The sequence below is a fragment of the Castor canadensis genome, chromosome 8 (genome assembly GCF_047511655.1).
Source record: "Castor canadensis chromosome 8, mCasCan1.hap1v2, whole genome shotgun sequence".
Taxonomy (NCBI): domain Eukaryota; kingdom Metazoa; phylum Chordata; class Mammalia; order Rodentia; family Castoridae; genus Castor; species Castor canadensis.
In genome coordinates this window covers 1,460,215-1,480,454 of record NC_133393.1, presented here as the reverse complement: position 1 = coordinate 1,480,454, position 20,240 = coordinate 1,460,215, and the positions used below count along the sequence as shown (strand labels likewise).

The window sequence follows — 20,240 nt, the reverse complement described above, 5'->3', positions numbered from 1 at the left end:
ACTCTGGTATCTGGTATTCTTGATCCACAATATCCAACAGAAGTGCTTGTGATAATCTGCAGTGACTCGTGGTTATGCCTTAAAAGTTATCTTGTTTTGACTGAGTGACACTTGCGGCTTGAAAAAGAGAGTAGATCCCCTGGTCCTCTCTTTAATCTATCAACTTTTTGTTATTGACTTTGAGTATCCTGTGCATTAAACACATTACTTTTAATTGTCTGCATATACTTGGAATTTAGGAAGTACAGTAGAAAAAAACAGACTTCCTTAAACAACAGATTGGAATCTTGCAACCCGAACTGATACTTAAAATGAAAGCTAAATGAACCCCTCCTTTAAAACTCTAAAGGTTTCTTTTAACCATCAATTTGGGGCATAACTGTCTTTCTGTTTTATATTCAAGAGAAAAGATTGTCTATAATATTGTCAAGTGCAACCCAACCCTTTCCAAAAATATTTCTTTGAATTGTTGACTTCTGAGGCAATTCATCCTTTGAGCAGAGATGCAGTTAAAGAAGTCACTTAGCAAACTGTCTTCAGTTTTAGATTGTGACCTGCCACTTAGTTTCCATGGGAGGCTATGCCAAGCCATATGTGACAGGTGGATTAGGAGAAGCCCAGCAGGTGCTAACCTGTTTCCTGAGGATCTAATGACACGCCTGCTTCTTTGCTGAAGATGATTTTGTTACCAAGAAAGAACACAGTTGTGTGCTGTAGGTACTGAATGTCTGCCTGACAGCGGACGTGCATCTTGTCTAACAGGTACATAGCAACAAACCTTTAAATAGAATCCGGCAGCTGTTAAATTAAGAAAGGGAATACTTGCTTCACTTTTTCTATAGCTCTTCTCTTGTGTGATTTAAAGGTTAACTCATTCTATCTTACTTTCAAGCCGCAGATGACAGACCGAAAACCTTCCCACCATTCGTAGGAGGTCTTAGGAAGGCCCTGACCTCATTTCACAGAAGAACCGCAGGCAGTTTACTTATTCTCCTGCTTGGAACTGGACACTGTCTCTTCCCCTGTAAGGTGAGCAATTTTGACATGTGTGTGATTCTGGTGTAAACAGGTCTCAGCTCTGCATAGAACTAGGTTAGAAGTAAATTTGGAGATTTGTCCAGATTAATTTCAGATTAATCTGCCCCGAGAGCCAAAATGACCTTGTCTGTTGTCCGTCAAGGCCACCGTCTTTGTTTGCTGTGATACACATTGGAGACTGGCTTCCCTGACACTTTCTTTTTCCTTTTTGAGTATGCAAGTGATATTTCTCGTTCATCCAAAGAATGACGTAAACCCGATTAGATTTGTTCTCCATCTGGGAGCAGAAATTAACTTTGAAAATGATTTAAATCTTTTGCTAGGGAGGGACTTTCACTGCCCCAAGTTCAATAGCTCAACTTGACAGAAGCTGTTGCCAGATTTCTAATACATAGTTGTGCTTAAAAAAAGGATGAAAATGGGACTGCCCTTAATTTCATTAACTGAATTCTTATACCAGCCACATTTGCAGACCTGTCAGGCAGGAAAATTGGCCCAAGAAACATCTTAGGTAGACCCACACTACTCCTCTCAAAAGAAAAAAAAATCTATGTTTTTGTAAATTGAGATAAAAATCTTTATGATTAGCAATTATCCCTCATAAATTTTTCTTATGTTGTGGGTATCAAGACAAACAGTGTAAGCCAGGAACTGTGAAAAGTGGTTGTATATGTTTAGAGTTTATAAAACAACAGTTACTTGACATTTTTCTGATGGTTTACACAATAATTAGGCTGAAAGGTAAGTAGTCAAAGATATCAAGATGTTGACATTAATAATTATTTGAATTTTTATATGGAGATATATGACAACTTCAGCACTTACCCTCACTTTGTTTACTTGAGAAACATCTGTAATTAACATGGGTGACCACAGTTTTCCCTGTGACTTAGCATCACAAAGGCGTAAATCTGTTGTACCCTGACACACATTCATGCTTATCCGTATCTTGCTCCCTGTCACTAGGAGGTCTTTGCTTGGCCCTTTGTCCCATGTCCTGGGAATAGGGTTCCTACTCTTTCCTCCATGCACTCACATCCAGACCGTTTCCCCTCCAAGGAAGGAGCTCTTTGGTCCCCACACTGCAGACAAATCACTTTATGCCAAGTTAGGTTGTGGTAACAAAGCACTGTCAAATTCTTCTCTTTCGCTCAAGCTTTGTTTCTTGCTTCTGGTATATGTCTAGTGGGAACTGACTGCAGTTGTCATTCATGTTGTTTTCATCCTAAGACCCAAGTTGAGAAGTTATAAAGGAAAGGGGTTTGTTTTGGCTCATGGTTCTGGTTGAAGATGGAGGGCTGCATGTGGTGATTGACTCCCTGTCCTGAGATGGGACAGGGCAGCACATGGTGAAATACAGGGAGAACCTGAGTGACCCACCAGACTAGCTTTATAGCAAACCCACTATCCAGATAATCCACAACTCATTAGCCCATTAATTACGTGATTGGATCAATCTTCTCAGGAAGGCAGAGCTCTATTTACCTCTAAAAGCCCGCACCTGGGCCCACTTCTTATTTTATACATTTTTAACATGAGTTTTCAAGGGGGCAAAGTATATTTAAACATAGCAGGGCTGTTATCAGATTTATGGCAGAGGAGAAAGGAGCAAAAGTGGAAGCATAAGATGACTTCTAACGTGTATATGGTAGTATTACCATATACATTATCATATTTAATTGTGCATACCAAAGCATGTAGCCAAATCAATGTTGATGGTGCAAGAAATGTAATTTGTCCCACAAGGAGTGGCATGGCAGGGAAGAATCCCAAGTATTTCAAGTAAACAAGGCTGAAATTACAACTAAAATACACTTTGGGTGACTAAATATAGACACATATACATAAACCAATGTAGGGAGCATAGTGGGTACTCAGATTTGTTGAATGAGTGTATTAATTGACAAACATTACTACATGATGTAGTCTGTTATTTCTATCCAATTGCATTTTTTTGTATTCTATTCTATTTCACTTTCATAAACTTCTCACCATGGCCCATTAAATTTCTGCAATTTTAGAACACTCATTAGCAAATATAAGAACACAAAAGCAATATTCTATTCAATCCTTGATTCTGCTTTATCCCCAGAAAACATGGTACACATTTAATGACCATTTTCTGTGTGTTAGGTGTGTGTTAGAATTGAATTAGAACTCCAAGAAGCCCAAACTTAATACCTTAACATCTACCTAGAAGTACCTAGTAATAGCTTCTATAAGACAGGTGAAAAAATTGGGGGACATCTGAGAAGTTTTTCCCATAACAGTGATGTTTATCTAGGTCATGAAAATAAATAGTAGGGTTTTGAACCACAAGAAAGACTTGCCTGAGAAAATGCTCAGCAGCAGGAAAGTTTGTGGTGAGTTAGAAGAAAGCCAAGTGTTACCAGAGAGAGGCGTCACCAATGCTGATGAAATATTAGAGCTGTTTACAACCAGTATTTTTCAGCTACTAAGGAGGACAGAATTTCCTGGTCCATAGTTCTATGTCTACAAAGGAGAAGAGAAAATACACGGAAATTAGAACTTTGCTTCATTAGCAGATCAGACTTCTCTGATCTGCTTCTTCTCTGATCAGACTTCTTCAAGATCCTCAACTCACACGGTTATTTGAAGAACTTTTTCTGCCTTCTAAGTATAGTAAGCTTATTTTTCTCTTAAGTTCAACTGGGGTTGACATTCACATGTACTGTTTATATGGCTGTAAAACAAATCAGTGCCAATTTTCTTGTCTATATAATAAATTCATAACAGCAACCTTCTGTGTTTGTTAGGAAATGCATTTGCAGATGATAACAAAAAGAGCTTAATTTTTAAGTGTGTCAGATCTGAGGAGATAAGCCAGGGTTCATATGGGAATGATGCTTAAGCCGGGATCACTGAGCTCCCAAGGGTTTTCCTCATGGTTGCAGAGTAATTTCAGGACTTTCAGCTATGACATCCATCTACCAGGAAGAATCAGAAGGAAAAGACAGAGAAAAAGCAGCAAGCTCACATTAGCAAACGAAACTTTTCCAGAACCTCCCCAAACCCACCCTGGCAACTTTGACTAAAACTCATGGCCTAACAGTCCATATTGGTATCAGATAACCACTTGCTGCTTAAAAGAAGTTTGGGAAATTAAAAATTTTAAACTGCCACATTCCTGCCCGGGATAAGTAAGAGTTCCTGTTAACACAGAAGGGGAAAAGAGCTGCTGTATCTTCCTCCCTCAAGAGGTCTTTCGGGATCAAAGGAGAGAATGCTTATATGTGAAAGATGGGAAACTCCGAGTACTCACAAGTAAGAAAACTGTTTTTAAGAAAGAAATGCACACAATGATGCTTAGCTAGATAACTACTGCTCACACAAAAATGCATGTCATTTTTGCCACTCATTCCAGGAGCAATACAAAAATATACCGTTTATATATTAATATATACTTTATACTAGCTTATCATTAAATTTTACACATTTGTTGATATAGCGATATACAATATATATGTAATTAAGTAAGTGAAAAATTCAAAGATACTATCTTTTCTCAGTTTTAGAACACTCATATCGTTATTTAGAGAGCTCAAAATTTCCACAATCTGATTTTAGTATTCCAGGACCTCTAATCAAAATTATAGATAATTTTTACCTTTTCCAAAAATATTTTTAACTACAACCTTGGAATATACAAATTAATGAGGGAGACAGAGATACACATTCACCACAAAGTTCACAGGCAATCTTCCAAGTTCACAGAGTTCGGAGTCTTTGAGTGGGTTTAGGAGAGTTGGCTCTGTTGGAGGGAAGAAACAGGACTGATGGGAGACATAACAACTTCCGGTACATGAAGGCGTGCAACACAGCAGTAGTGACTGTTCTGTTAGTTGCTAAAGAGAGAACATGGTCTAATGAGTTGAGCCCATGCAAAGGAAGGTTTTATTCAATCATAAGGGAAAATCAGTTAAAGCTTGTGGCAAAGTGTCTTTTTTTCTCCAGTGAGGCTATCCATGGGAAAACACCATTGTTTTTTTAGAGACTGTCTTCCAAACAGGGAAAAAGAGCCACTTTGTCTATGTCCTCTCTGTACTTTGAATCTTTCTTTCAGCTTCTGCATTTTTATTTTTATTTGCTAGGACAATTGACCAGTAATTTTGTATCACTACACAGTGTGTAAAGACTGTAAGCTACAAATAGTGTGAGAAAAATATAAACAAATACAATGCAACATCACGACAATGTCACAATGAAAATATCCTGCACTGTTGTAGTTCTAAGTGTAGCGTGGATCTCTGAGGTCCCTGCTTATTTCTGTGAGGTCAAAAGCACTTCACAATAATAGGAAATTGTTTGCCTTTTTTTCCTGTGTTGACACTTGCACTGACAATGCTAAAAACAACAAAAAACCTAGTGTGTAAATTTGTTAAACCCTTTAGGAGTTGAGGTCTGGCACCAGACATCCACCAGTGCTCATCGTCTTCTTCATCAGCATGCATTCTTGGTACAAAAACAAAGCAGGTGGTTTGTCACTTAGGGATGTCCTTGATAAGTCAGTAAATATGAATTTTATTAAATATTGATGCTGAGTACATACATTTTAAATCTTCTGTATGAAATAATGGACGGGGGCAAGCTCTTACTGCTCTTCTTCTGCACACCAAAGTGCCTGGTTTGTCTTGAGGAAAAGAATGGCATGGTAAGATGAACTAGCTTCTCTATTACTTGAAAGAAAAAGTAACAAATTATGTTTATTGAGGTTTGGATTTTTGGTAAACCTTTTCTCAAAAGTGAATAAGGTATGCATATACACATAGAGAACGTGATAATGAAGCCCACCAAACACTGTTTGGAAAGGAAGAGGGGAGAATGAAAATATAATGGAGGGTGAAGATGTCCGAGGTGCACTGTGTGCGTGTGTACAGTTATTCCAGTGGAATCCCCTCATGTTATCCATGTTTGCTAATTGCAAAATAAAATAAAAAATTTAAAAGTGAGTCAAGTGTGTCTATCAATTCAAGGAGGATAACATTTATTTGCCTAAGAACACATTTGAACTTCGAAGTGAAAATTGGAATTGCTTTCATTTACCGACATGAACTCGACTGCTTCCCAGTGTTTACTGATGTTTCTGTTGAGGACAGGAATGATATTAATGCATCTGATTTTTTGATATTGCATAATGAAACATGTCAACACTTGGAAGTTCTTTGTAACTCATTACCACTTTCAAATCAAATGACCAATACAGCTAAGTAGATGATCCATTTAACCTAGGAGATACATTTTAATGTGATGGTATAAAATGTCCGTTGGAATAATTCTCGCTCTCTCTCTCTTGCTAATCTCTCTCTCTCTCTCTCTCTCTCTCTCTTTCTTTCCCTCTGCTGGGAATTGAACTCAGGGCCTCACACATGCTAGGCACATGCTCTTCCACTGCACTGTACCTTTAGCCCCTGTTATAGCTCCTTAAAGGTTTGCTGCAAGGTTGAATCAGAAACTATCCCTTATCAAGTCAAGTTTTGGTGTACAACCAAAGAAAAATATTCACTGTCATCTAACAGGGATCTGGAAAAGGTTACTAAAGTACTTCATCTGATTAAAGTTTTCATTGATTTCAACCCAAACAATATTTAACAACAAGATGAGTGTGGAAGAAAATTGGAGGGTCCAGCTACCTCTCATTCATCCTGTCACGAAATTTGCAAAACCCGTGCAATGCTGTCATGACATTTCATTTGTTTTGGAAATGTAGCTATTGTTTGCTGATAACATATTTTAATGTTAACTTGTAACATTACTTCTTACTGTTATTTCTAAGCAGCTTAATATATAAAAAGTCTAAAATTTCTTATATTTTTGAATAAGGTAAATAGCTAATGTAATTCATAAGCAAATGCTATTGGGATCTTTAATAATAAATGTTAAGACTTTAAAGTATTTTAGATCAAATGTTTATGAAATGCTGCTACAAAAAAATCACTAAAACACATTACTTAACATTATGCCATTGTTTCACACAATTGAGGCTTTGACTCATTTATCTTTGTGTCCTTCTGGGACCTGAGCACTGGTTTTGCTCTCCAATAACTGTTTTCATCATTCCGATAAGAAGACAACCTTCTTAAACTCCCGCCATGATGTGCTGGTGTTATGGTTTGGACGTGAAGTGTCTGCCCAAAGGGCTTGTCTTGAAGGCTTGGTCCCAAGTGGTGGTCTTATCGGGAGATGATTGGAGCATGAGGCTGCTGACTTCATAAAGGACCTTGTTAGAGGAAGTGGGGGAAGACTTGGAAGGGCCTATCTGTCATAACGCCTTCCTGTCTGGCTGTCTGCTTCCTGGCTGCCATGAGGTGGGCCTCTCTGCTCCTTCATACACATCCACCATGATGTTCTGCCTCACCATGGCCCAGAGTCAACAGACATGGTCTGAAACCTCTGAAACCATGGGCCAAAAGAGATCTTTCCTCCCTTAAGTTGTTTTTGTCAGACATTTTGTCACAGCAATGTGAAACTAACACTGTTGATTAAAAAAATAAAAAGGAAAGCCCTGATATAAGATGTTTACCGACACCTTTAAGTTTGACCAATTTGACAAAACTGTTCACTGTGTTGGAGCTGGGATGAGATCCACACAGTTCTCTCTTCTAAGTGGTAAGAGCTGACTCCATTATACTCTTTGTCCTTAGTGGCCAATGACTTCGGTAATCTTTCACTTTATTAAAAATGATATTATTGTAGTTTGGTTATGAAATGTCCCACAGAGGCTCAGGGGTTGATGGCTTGGCCTCCAATGGTTAGAGGTGAGCTTTTCTGGAAGTGAGTGGATCACGATGACTGTGAGCTAATCAGTGGGTTAATGACTGATGGATTCATAATCAAATGGGCTATTGGGAAGATTGAAAGTGCAGAAGGTGGGGCCTGATTAGAAGTGGCAGTCACTGCTGGCATGCCCTTGAAGGGTATTTTGTCCCCAGCCTCTTCCTCTCTGTCTCTTTGCTTCCTGGATGACATGGGGTGAGAAGTTTCCTCTGCCACAAACTCCTGCTGCCATGTTCTGCCTCACCACAGACCACAGCAATGGAACCATCCTTCTATGGACTGATCCCACAAGCCAATATAAATCCTTCCTCCTTTTATGTTGTTATCAGTTATTCTGTCACAACCATGAAGAGTGGACTGGCTCAGGCATTTTCCTAATTTTATCCATAACTTTTCTGGGGTGATGGTGCCAGTGCCAAAAATTAGAGTTGGTCTGTTTTTAATCTCTCTCCACTCAACAACCAGTATTTGTATCCTCAGTGTGGATTGTAGACAAAAGTCCAAAATGAATAAAATATTATCTGCTCTAGAAGTGCAAATTCACAACAATGCACTTTACAGTTTAACTATTGCCTGAATAATTTTATGGTTCCTACACTACAACTTTCATATCCCCTGGGACTTCATGAGAAATGCAGACTCTCGGGCCTTACCCAGGACATAAAGTCTGTGTTTCAACAAGGTCCCCAGGTGATTCTTATAGACATCATGTTTGTGAACACTGTCATGAATAACTCGAGCCCTAGTGATCTCAGCTTGCTGCCTTGTAATCAGGATTTGGTTGCTATATAAATTCAGCCCTGCAAAATGTGTTGTTTTAGGATATTTGCCAAGATTCCCTGTCCATCCTGATTCTTAATTTGTTTCAATGCTGTTGTTCTCTAGATCACTGGCATGTCTCTTTCTAAACACTGGAATGGTTCTATGCATTTTCACAATCCATTTTCTTTGAAACATAGAATTTCTGTTTTTTTGAAGCCTGGAATTCATCATTTCAGTTCCTATTACATGTTTTGTCTCTTTGAAAATATTGGTATATAAATTCTTTGCTTCATGGAATGGCCAGAGTGTATATATATCTTTCTTCTCTGTTAATTTGGAAATTCACTCTTATGTGTTACCAAATTACTAAAGCGTTAAAACGCTGTGCCTCTGAATTCTGTGAATCATCCCCAGCCCCTGCTCTGTAAAGGCCAGTATAATTTACTGTCACATACTTCAAGGGCTTGACAGTGTAATTGGACATTTTGGGGAGGAGGAATACATATAAAATGTATTAGCAAATTTGTAGGAGTTTAAACAAGTCCCACTAAGGCAGTTGATCTCACTCTGGCTTCACTTTTGAATTATCTGAGAAATTAAGGACTTTTCGGATGGGGTCCTTTCTCCCAGAGAATGGTGTAGGTAGTCCACATTTTTAAAAAAGGACTTGAAGTGAGGAAAGCCAGGGATTGAGTCACTGCTCTACAAAATGGAAAAGGCAAGAATAATAACACCTCAATTAGCCTCCTTGCAAACAGGACTCTTTCACTAAGGGCTCTGCCTATTAAATTTGTCACCTGTGTTCCTGAAGTTTGGCTGTGTATCCTAAAGAATGATTGAAATGTCTGCTTTTAACCTGACTTTATGAAGACTGAGAAATGATTAAACAAAGATAATGAGGTTATCCACATAAACACAATTGGGAAAAGAATAACATTTTAAACCTGGGACGGTTTTGCCTTTGGTTTTGATTACTATTTTAGCCTTGAGGCAAAGCCCTGTTTATTTTTAAAGTAATAAGAAAATTCAGTAAAGGATTTTAAAACTCAAAAGCAACCTGACTTTTACTTATGCGATTGACAGTCCCATGGGACTCCGTGTTAAGGTGCTGACTGTGAGGTCAGTGGAAGTTCTGGTGGATTTGGTGACAATAATGGTTTTGACTCAGGCTCTCAACACAACTTTGCACACCAGAGGTTTGGTCTTCACTCTGTCCATGTATGTGTGTGTTTCCCCATCTTCCACACTAAGATAGCTGCTTGTGTCTCTTGCCAAAACAATATTTTCAATTATTGCATAGCCACTTTGCATAATATCTTCACAGATGTAATTATCATAAATCACACCAAATGTCCAATGACCATGTTTTTACCAACTCTAAAAAAAGCTTGAGAATGCTGACATACAAAACTGAACTCCCATAATCTCACCTGATGTGGCATGTTCAGTGAATTCTCTGACATGTATAGAGGCAAATAGTATAAGAACTCAAAAGTTTGCTTTCCTCAAATCATTGGCAAAATCAGCAATCTGAGAAGATGTGCACATTTATCCTGACTTCAGATAAGTTCAAGGACTATCCCTGAGAGGTAGTGTCAGGAAGGGAACTCCACCCAACCCCATCTGGATTCCAGAGAATCAAGCAACTCAGCCTGACAGGCAATGTTTCTGCCATGATCTTATGGGTCTTCTCACTGTTGGCTGGCTCCTGGGTCTGCTTTTGGTGTTGGAATAAATAGAAAATCAGAGATTTCATTATCCCTGTTGAACATTAGAGAAGAGAGTCTGCTTCTCTCCTTTTTCTTACAGTTTTTATGCCAGAAAACTTTTGAAAGAGATCTTTCTCCTCTCTTTGCAATGTTAAGTTATTGAAAAGCTAGATAGGCCTGTGTCAGTATTAGGAATGTCTTTCTCATGGACCAGAAGCCATCTCTCTCCAATGTGGACATCAAGAGGATAACTTTCTGACTCTCAATTTCTGTGTAGGGGTCTAACTGCTGGACACCTTGTATTAAGTTGTGAAACTTCCACCTGTGATAAAGATGAGAAGTTCATTTTCCTCAGGATATAGCCAATGGGTTAATGATACAGAGGGCCACCCCAATTACCTCTCAAACTTGGATGGATTGTGGTGACTTGCTATCAACTCCTTTTGCTGTTTGTCTTGGGAAATTGCACATGGATCCTATCAGTATGGCCGTGTGACATTGTGCAGTTTCTTTCTGTCTTGACACTCTCTTAGTAGATTGCAGAAAATGTCCATCACATTATTTTATTTTACTATTCATGCACATTAATTGCACAAAACAGTGGGTATCACTGTGATATTTTCATATGTGAAATATTGAAATGTTTTATTTGTGCGCTAATGCCCTTCTTCTTGCCTCTGTCCGTCTGATCTACTTCTTTCCCTAATGTTTCTTCTACTTCCATGTCTCCTTCCCCCCTTGGTTACATGTGATAGTTGTCCTACTGAATCTGGCTTATTTAGCTTAACCTCCAGTTTCTTCCTTTTTCCTGCAAATGATGTGATGTCATTCTTATGGCTGAGTAACAATTCATTGTGCATGTATACCACGTTTTCTTCATCCATTTCTCCACCGATGAGTGCCTAGCTTGATTTCACAACTCGGATACTGTGAAGAGTGCCATGATAAACATGAGTGTATGGTGTGTTCATTGATTACTGCCTACAAATCCTTTGGGAATATATATCCAGGAGTGCTATGACACTCACCTTAGATGTGTGGGGTTTTTGGTGGTTCTGGGGCTTGAACTCTGAGCCTCACACTCGCTAGGCAGGTGCTCTATCACTTGAGCCATTCTTCCAGCCCCATTTGCTGGTTTAGTGAGCTAATAATGCTTGAGTTTTTATTAATTTTCATTAGTTGATCTGTTTTCAAGTGAAATGTATTCTTTACTCAGCTCTTGTGAATGTGTATAGTCTTCTTCCTCTTCTGTGTGTAGGAGTCCTTTAATTATCTTCTACAGTGTTGTCTTGCCATGCATGAATCACTTTAGTTCATGGTTATTTTGGAAGGTCTTTATCTCTGCCTCAATTTTAAAGAATAGCTTTCCTATACATAATAGCTTTGGTTGGCAGTTTTTTTTCAGAATTTGAAATATATCATTCCAAGCTTCCTTGGCCTTTGGTAATCCTGTTCTTGTGACGGTTTTGCCATTATTAGTGACTTGGCACCTCTCTTTGCAGCTTTCAGTGCTCTTTCTTCATTCTGCACTTTTGGCATTTTTAATGATACCATGATGTGAGTTCATTTCTGGCTATGTCTATTTGGGGCTCCAAGTGCTTTCTGTTCCTGGATGTCCACATCTTTCCCTAGATTTGGGAAATTTTCTACTATTATGTCAATAAAGTTTTCTATGTCTTATTCTGAAGCTTGGCACCCTCTTCAATACCAAAGATTCATAAATAGAGTCTCTCAATGGTGTCCCAGAAGTCTTGGAAGTTGTACTAATAGTTTGATTTTTCTTTATTATTGCCTGAGTAATAATTCATCAACCTGGTCTTCAAGCCCTAATATTCTATCTTCTGCTTGGTCTAGTCTATTGACGGTACTTTCCACTAGGTTTTCTTTGATTTATTGAGTTTTTCTTTTCAGAATTTCAGAATTTTGTTTTCCAAACCCTCTTGATTTGTTGAATGTCTCATCTAAATTCTTTTCTTCATTCATGTGTTTGTTTGTGTCCTCTTTGAAGTCATTCATCATTTTAAGAATTACATTTTTGAATTCTTTGTCTAATGTTTCATCTGCTTTGACAACTTAAAGAGAATATTTAATACATTAATTTTTAATGTTTTAAAGAGTTATGGACTTTCAGAGGAGTCATGTTGTCTTTCTTCATATTTCTCATGTTTCTATGTTGTGATTTGTGCATCTATTGGGATCAATATCTTGTCTGCTTTTATACGACGGTATTTTTAATGAGCAGCCTTATAAGGACTCAGTACCTAATAGCAAACCAGATATATAAGTATTGTACAAAGCCCTCACAAATGTGTACTATATTCACAACAATAATAAAGGGGAGAATAATATAGATTAAACCAGGAAGTTAAGTTAATAAAGGTAAAAATAATCTTAATAAAATAATAACAACAAGGAGACAGGAAAAGAGAAAAAGAAAGAAGCAACAAGACAAGAAAGAAAGAAAAAGAATATCAACTATAGTTAAGGGGAAAAAAGACAGGGAAAATACGTGGAAACAAGTCCAGAAAAACATAAATTTAAAAAAAAAGAGAGAAAAAGAAGTAAAAACAAACAAACAAACAAACAAACAAAAAACTCTTCTTGCTGAAGAGATAGAGACACAATTTTCCCAGGTGTCTTGTTCTAGAGATCACCAGGCATGGGAAGGGAGCAGTGTGATTTTTTTCCTTCTCATGTTTTCAGTGAGAGGAGACAGTGTGGAGGTTGAGCCCTGCCCTGCCTTCCCTGCTGACCCTTGGTGAGATGACATCCACTGCTGGGCTGTATTCATGCCTGTAAGTCGCTCTTTCCACCAAGCCTGAGGACTGCTGTGGTACATGCCCATTTGCACACTAGGTGCTCTGTCAGTGTGTCTGCAGAGGTGGGGAGTGTCCAAGCAGTATCAGCACTTACTCCCTAAATTTCTCTGAACCTTGAGTGTGGACAAGATAACCAAACAAAGAAATTTGTGCTGGGGGCTGAGCTACGTGCACTGAGTGATACCCTGGTCCCACCACTTATGTCCTGTCCCAACCCTTTCACAAATCCACACACCACTGAGCTCCCTCTCCCTCCCAGAGGTCAGATCACAACTTTTAAATGGAAGCGCCTCCCTACTCTCTGCAACGCTGACCTTCCCGCATTGCAGATCTGTGTCTGCAAACTGGTATCTAAGTCACAAACTGTTCTCTGGGCCCACAGCGGCTGGGAGGAGAAGGTCTTGTCCTCTGAGCCCGTGAAGAGAGGTCACCGTTGCTTGGAAAAACAGAAATTCAGGGGTTTCTCCTCCTGGTGGCAGTGAGGCCAGACAGTAAGGCCCCTCTGAAGATGGCTGTTTGCACAGTGGCTGTGACTGATCTAGGAAGTGCAGAAGACCTCTTCTCCAGCACCAGCAGACCTCCTGTACTTTTGCATTTTTGAGACTCGAGGGTGGTGTCTTCTCTCTTTTCCCACAGTAGCACTGAGGAGGTTCATCCTTTTTCCCCCTGTGTCTTGGCATTTGCCCTTAGGGCTCTCTGTTTCTCTTGAACTTTCAAAGGCCAATTCTTCTGGCTTTCACTGGGTTGCAACAGCAATCCAGTGTTTTTCCATGACACTCCACTTCTTCCTGCAGCCATACACCTGTTGTTTTGCTTCAAACTCCTGCAGATGCAGGAAGGTGCAGGGTCTGGAATTTGCCACCTTCCTCTTCTTCCACATTCTGGTTTAATGCTCATTCAATAGTAAAAGCATTTTATTTCTCTGCTAGCTTTGTGGAAATTATTTCTGGTTTGGGAGAACATTAAGATTTTTATGTTTCCCCAACACTGGTTCCCCAGCAATCATTCTCCTCTACTAGTTGATGTCCCCAACTGGTCAATTTCTGGTATTGGACGATAAGTATTCAGTGTTTTTGTGTTCTGTCAGAAATTACTCAAAGCGCAACCTTAAAAATGTCCACTTTCTTCACTGTGTTTCATTGTTCTTGTCAGATCTACTTATGACTAGAAAACTTTTCCAAATACATGGTCCTTCAGTAGGAAATCATTTTACTTGTCATCTGTGAAGTCCCATCTTCTCTGTATTCTTGAGAGAGGGTGTTTCTAAATATCCTTAATTTTCTTTTTTTTTTAATTTTTATTGTTTTATTATTCATATGTGCATACAATACTTGGGTCATTTCTCCCCCCTTCCCCCACCTCCTCTCTTATCACCCACTAAAGAATAACATCTAACGTTCTCTGGTTATTGCCTTACAGAGACTTCAGTTGTAAGGGGTAAAATGTTAATTGGTATTGCTGAGATGAATTTTAACTAAGGTTGCTGACCTCTCTCTATGAATGTTAATATTGATAGGATCAATTTCACTTATTATTGAGGGGAAAGAAGTTACAGGTATTGCAAACAAGAGTCATAGTCAATAGAATATGGATTTACAGAAATCAAAGGCAATCTCAACCATAGCTTTTTACCTCCTAAAAAGATTTCTTTTGAACCAGCTGGCAATGTACTTTTCAGAAAAAATATGTACAGAGAAATGTCTATTAAAATAGATTCTACAGTTGGTTTTACTGAGACCTAGTCTCAGAAAATACATTACATGGTGATGACTGTAGTAGCCTAAGAGGAAATGGGGGTGGTTAGTGTGAATCAAAGAACTCACTGCAGCATGTGGGAAAGTATTTTGAAGGTCATTTGCACATAGATGAAGATTTTTCTTCTCTACCACAGCTGTTAAAGTTTTAAAACAGGCAGTGTTTGGAGGAATCAGAGTCTGCATATGTCCTCTGACAGTCTGGTAGAACTAGCCATCCATCTCCTCTTCCTGTGATGGTTGCTAAATTCAGGTCGAGAAGGAGGATTTTCTGTGCCTCTGATTACTAGGATGGGTTCATCAGCTGAGAGAAAATAAGGAGTTGTCTGTGTTAGATACCTTGGCTAAGCACAAACACATCTTTCTCAAAATCTTAAAAAGTGATCATCAGTGTCTTCATGTCTCTCCTTTAATAAGCACAGCTACTCACTTAAATTCACTTTTTAAGACTTAAAGTCTTCCCCTTCATATAAAGGATTTTCCGCCTTCATTTCTTTAAATAACATTTTGATGGGTTTCATGCAGACATTTTCAAACATGTATGTAAAATCCTGTGATCCTACTCATGCCCTGTCACCTTACCTTTTCTCCCTTCTCCTCACTGTGGTCCCTGCCCTCTTCCCAACTAGTCCTCCTTGTCTTTCCATGTCTCCTCTTTTTAAAAATCTGGATTCTGGTGATTCAGGTCTGTAATCTCAGTTACTTGGGAGGTGGTGACAGGAGGCTCTCAGTCTGAGGCCAGCCTGAGGAGAAAAGCAAGGGACCTAATCTGAAGAATAAACAAAAGCAAAAAGAGCTGAAGTTGTGGCTGAAGTGGAAGATCTCTTGCCTAGAAAGTTCAAAGCCCTGCATTTAAACTTCAGTACTGGCAAAAAAAATACGTAGATTCTTCATCTGAGAGAAAACACAGGGTGTTTGCCTTCTTGAGCCTTCTTGAGTCTGTCTTATTTCACTTAACATGAAGACCTAGCATGCCACTCATTTCCTGCAAATGACACCGTTTTGCTCTTTATGGCTGAATAACATTCCGTGGTATATACATACCACATTTTCTTTATCTGAGACCCCAAGAGAGGAAAGAAAAGATAGAGAATTCCAAAGGGAAAGCAAAATCGACCAGAGGCTGTTGCAGTATAGATCTAAGAGTCAGTTTGTTGCAGATGAGGAAATTTGTGAGGAGATTTTCTTGAAGAAATGAGCTGGTATCCTTCATTTGCCCTTCACCTTCATCTGCCAAGTCATGACAGTGTGCATGTCTTTGTATTTACCTCAGTTCAGGGGAGAAGGCCTCAATCAAACACTCAAGGAGCTTGGCTTTTGTCCTCTCACCTGAGGAATACAGTAGACAGGAGTCTTAATACTATCCCAGATTTCTGGTGAACTTTGGTGGCAGAGTAAACTCAAAGTCAGTTTGTTGGATTTAGCCTGATCTCCGAAAGCTTGTTTTAGAAACAATGCACGAATGTTTTCTGAGGGCCAGGTGTGTGCTGAGAGATGTGTCCAAAGAGTCTGGTTGTACAACCACCAATCTTCTACATAAGAAAAGCTGAATAGGTGCCATAGGAGTTCTAGAAGCTAAGGAGATGGGAAGTGACCTAGAGGAGTCCATTCTTCTGGGGACCAGGGAACTCTGAGGTGGTGACTTCAAGCATGCCTATGAGAGAAGGGTCAGTTATGGGGCATCATTTTATGAGATGTCTGGCCTTCCTGTCCTCCTCAACCGTCCATACCATGTCTCTCCCTTATGAAGTTTGATTATTAAATAGAATAATCTATTTAATAGCTTCTTAGGGACGTTTGATTATTAAGTATAGGGTGAAACTTTTCATTTTCACTAAACTGAAGGTATATCTAGAATGTACAGAGAAGGCAGGGCTTTCTATTACCAGAGGCAGAAAGCTCATAGGACCTGTCCAAGTTGACTTCCACCAGAAGAGAAGAAGTTCCCCCACTAAACACATTTCATGGAGAGAATGGATACAAAATAAGGTTGTATTCTGGTTCAATCCCTGAGCCAAGCTCATTCAACAGACATACTACAAATGACAAGCAGTTACAATCACAAGTGACACATAACAAGCATTAAAAAAGTGGGAGTGCTTCTTTTTGTTAGTTGTTGTGCTTTAAGGATTCCAGTTACAGATCTATATTTGAGCCTCTAAGATAAGAATTCCAGGAGATTTGTTTCCATTTCTATGAAGGGATAGGCTTCCTTTGATAGTTTCCAAAATGCTGTTCATTATGAAGGTCTTCATATTTGGTCTTTGTCTTCTTTCCCTTGACTTTTGGGAGCGGAGGGTCTCAATATGCTGATGTTGATTACCTTACAGAAGTTTTGAAATCTCACTCTGTGTAATTCTTTTGTGTCATTGCAGTTTCGGATTCATGGTTGACTTCCCTGTTGAGTACCGAGGCATTTCTGGACCTTGTACTGACTTAGCTTCATTGTTTGTCTACTCTTATCTGTGTTGGGCATCTGGTGTATGGACTAGAGCATCCTGGAGTGGCTGGATCACATGGAGTGGCTGGATCACATGGAGTGGCTGGATCACATGGAGTGACTGGATCACACTGGAGTGGCTGGATCACACTGGAGTGACTGAATCACATGGAGTGACTGGATCACAGTGGAGTGGCTGGATCACACTGGAGTGACTAGATCACATGGAGTGACTGGATCACACTGGAGTGACTGAATCACATGGAGTGACTGGATCACAGTGGAGTGGCTGGATCACACTGGAGTGACTGGATCACACTGGAGTGGCTGGATCACACTGGAGTGACTGGATCACACTGGAGTGGCTGGATCACACTGGAGTGACTGGATCACACTGGAATGACTGAATCACATGGAGTGACTGGATCACAGTGGAGTGGCTGGATCACACTGGAGTGACTGGATCACACTGGAGTGGCTGGATCACACTGGAGTGACTGGATCACATGGAGTGACTGGATCACACTGGAGTGGCTGGATCACACTGGAGTGACTGGATCACATGGAGTGACTAGATCACACTGGAGTGGCTGGATCACACTGGAGTGACTAGATCACACTGGAGTGACGGGATCACACTGGAGTGGCTGGATCACACTGGAGTGACTGGATCACATGGAGTGACTAGATCATACTGGAGTGGCTGGATCACATGGAGTGACTGGATCACACTGGAGTGACTAGATCACATGGAGTGACTGGATCACATGGAGTGACTGGATCACACTGGAGTGGCTGGATCACACTGGAGTGACTGGATCACATGGAGTGACTGGATCACACTGGAGTGGCTGGATCACACTGGAGTGACTGGATCACATGGAGTGACTAGATCACACTGGAGTGGCTGGATCACACTGGAGTGACTGGATCACATGGAGTGACTGGATCACACTGGAGTGGCCTTCTTGTGCTCCCACACTGTGTCTGCTGACTGAGTAACCGCTTTAAGCATACAGTCATGTGTCATTCCTCCTTATCCTCAGACATTTTCAGTTACTTAACAAAATGACATCTTTTAATAACCTTTTCCTATTACAGGAGCCCAAGTCTGGCACAAGTGTGTGTACACAGAGTTTCCACGCACTTTCCTACCTGTGAGCATCTGCATCGTGCTGCACTGTGAACATGCTTGCCTGTCTGTACATATCCTCCCCAGATCTCGTGGTAGAAGAAAATTCCTTGCGTTACTAGTAAAAATTCAGCTATGACTTACATTCTTTTTCTGTTTTGGAGAATTTAATGAACCAACAGGGAGAGCAAAGGGCTTAAGACATGTAAGTTGTAAGCTTAACTTTTAGTGGAAGCATGGAGCTCAATAAAGCTCTTTGCTCTCCTTCCATTGGCAATAAGAGACAATGGATGCCCTTCCTCAGGTATGAGTGCTGCACAGTGACTTTGTGGGAAACAGAGATCAGAGTTCACACACTAGTGTGGTGTGCATCCACTGCTCCAAAGGAGACATTTTACTAAAAAACATGGGAATTGTGGAATGATAGATGAGGTAATTTTGCTGACTCTGTGATGGATGCTTGTATATTCTTCTGGGTTACTTCATTTCTGAAACTGCCTCTGATCTGTATGTATTTATATTATAGCCTGCACTGCTTCCCTCTGGGCCAGTTGTTTTCTGAACCTGTGTTTTGTCTGTGCTGACATGAGTGCACTTGACACACTGCACATGGATCATCAAATATTTACTCCTTATTGAACTGATGTAATACTCTCCTGTTTGGAGCTTACTGTACTCCAGGTGAAACTTTTAAATTGCTCAACAGTAGGGTACAAAATGGAGCCTGGAGGAAAAAGAGGGGGAATGGAAAGACAGAGCTAGTACTTCATTATCTGTGACCTTGACCTCGCTATGTTCCATAAGATACAGTGAACAGGTGTTCAGGCCAAATACATGTTCTAATTCCATGAGTGGGCAATATTCCATCTCAGACTCAAGTTAAATTACTCAGGGAATGGGGTCAGGAGGTTAGAAACCTATCTGCTTACCTCCCTTTGCCTTGCAGAGGAAGCTTTGAAGAGCCATCTCTCAACTGTTTATTGGTCCCTCTTAGCAGATCAGATTTGAAGGTAGTACCCAAATCTCCAGCCCATGGGCATCTCATTCAGTCTCACAATAAACATAGCAGTCTTAACCATGGAAATGCAGAAGGGAGAGACATACAAAGCTTTAAAAATTCTCCACAAACTCCAAAAAGAAGAGCCCTCACCTGTTATAGCCTCATCTGGGGAGGCAGGCCTGAGGAAGAGGTCTTTCCTGCTGTGTCCTCAGAAAACGAATGCTGTTCCCCCACAATTCTGTTCACTGAGGCTCGTGGAGTCTCGTCTTTGGAGAATTGAGGTTTGCTAACCCTTAGGTGGGTTCAGCAACTCCCAGGCTAAGGAAGGAGGTCATCTTCAAGTATAGGGTGACAGGGGCACAAGAAACATTTGTATATGTAATACATGAATTACACCCACAAGGGGATGGTGCTAAAATCTTCTCAGTTTCTAACATCGTGCCTGGCATTTAATAGGCACTTAATATATTTGCTGAGAGAATAAATGAATATATAACCATATATACATGCACAAATGCTGTTTTGTTGTAGTTTTTGTTTTTTTAAGACCTACACTGGCCTTGAACCTGAGCTACACTGTCATAGCCTCCCCATGCTGGATTGCAGTCCTGCACGACCTCTCACTGTGTCTCTCCCACATAAATCTAGAGATGGCTTTTGTTGTCTTTATTTTGCATAATAATAGGAATATTGGCCCTGGAATCTGTCCCCTCTGGTCACCATAGTCTTTTTACTTATCACATTGGTCCATCTACTTTCCCAGGACATTCGTAGATGTTTTGTTAAGTTAG

At 40.0% G+C, this 20,240-nt stretch overlaps 1 long non-coding RNA gene across 1 annotated transcript; it reads left to right on the top strand.

Annotated features, from left to right (window-relative positions):
* The first annotated feature begins 493 nt into the window (after positions 1–493).
* Positions 494–19,839, top strand: LOC141425434 (uncharacterized). Its single transcript, XR_012450455.1, has 3 exons — positions 494–762; positions 893–1,029; positions 17,253–19,839. It is a non-coding gene; the product is annotated as an uncharacterized lncRNA (long non-coding RNA).
* Positions 19,840–20,240: the final 401 nt, after the last annotated feature.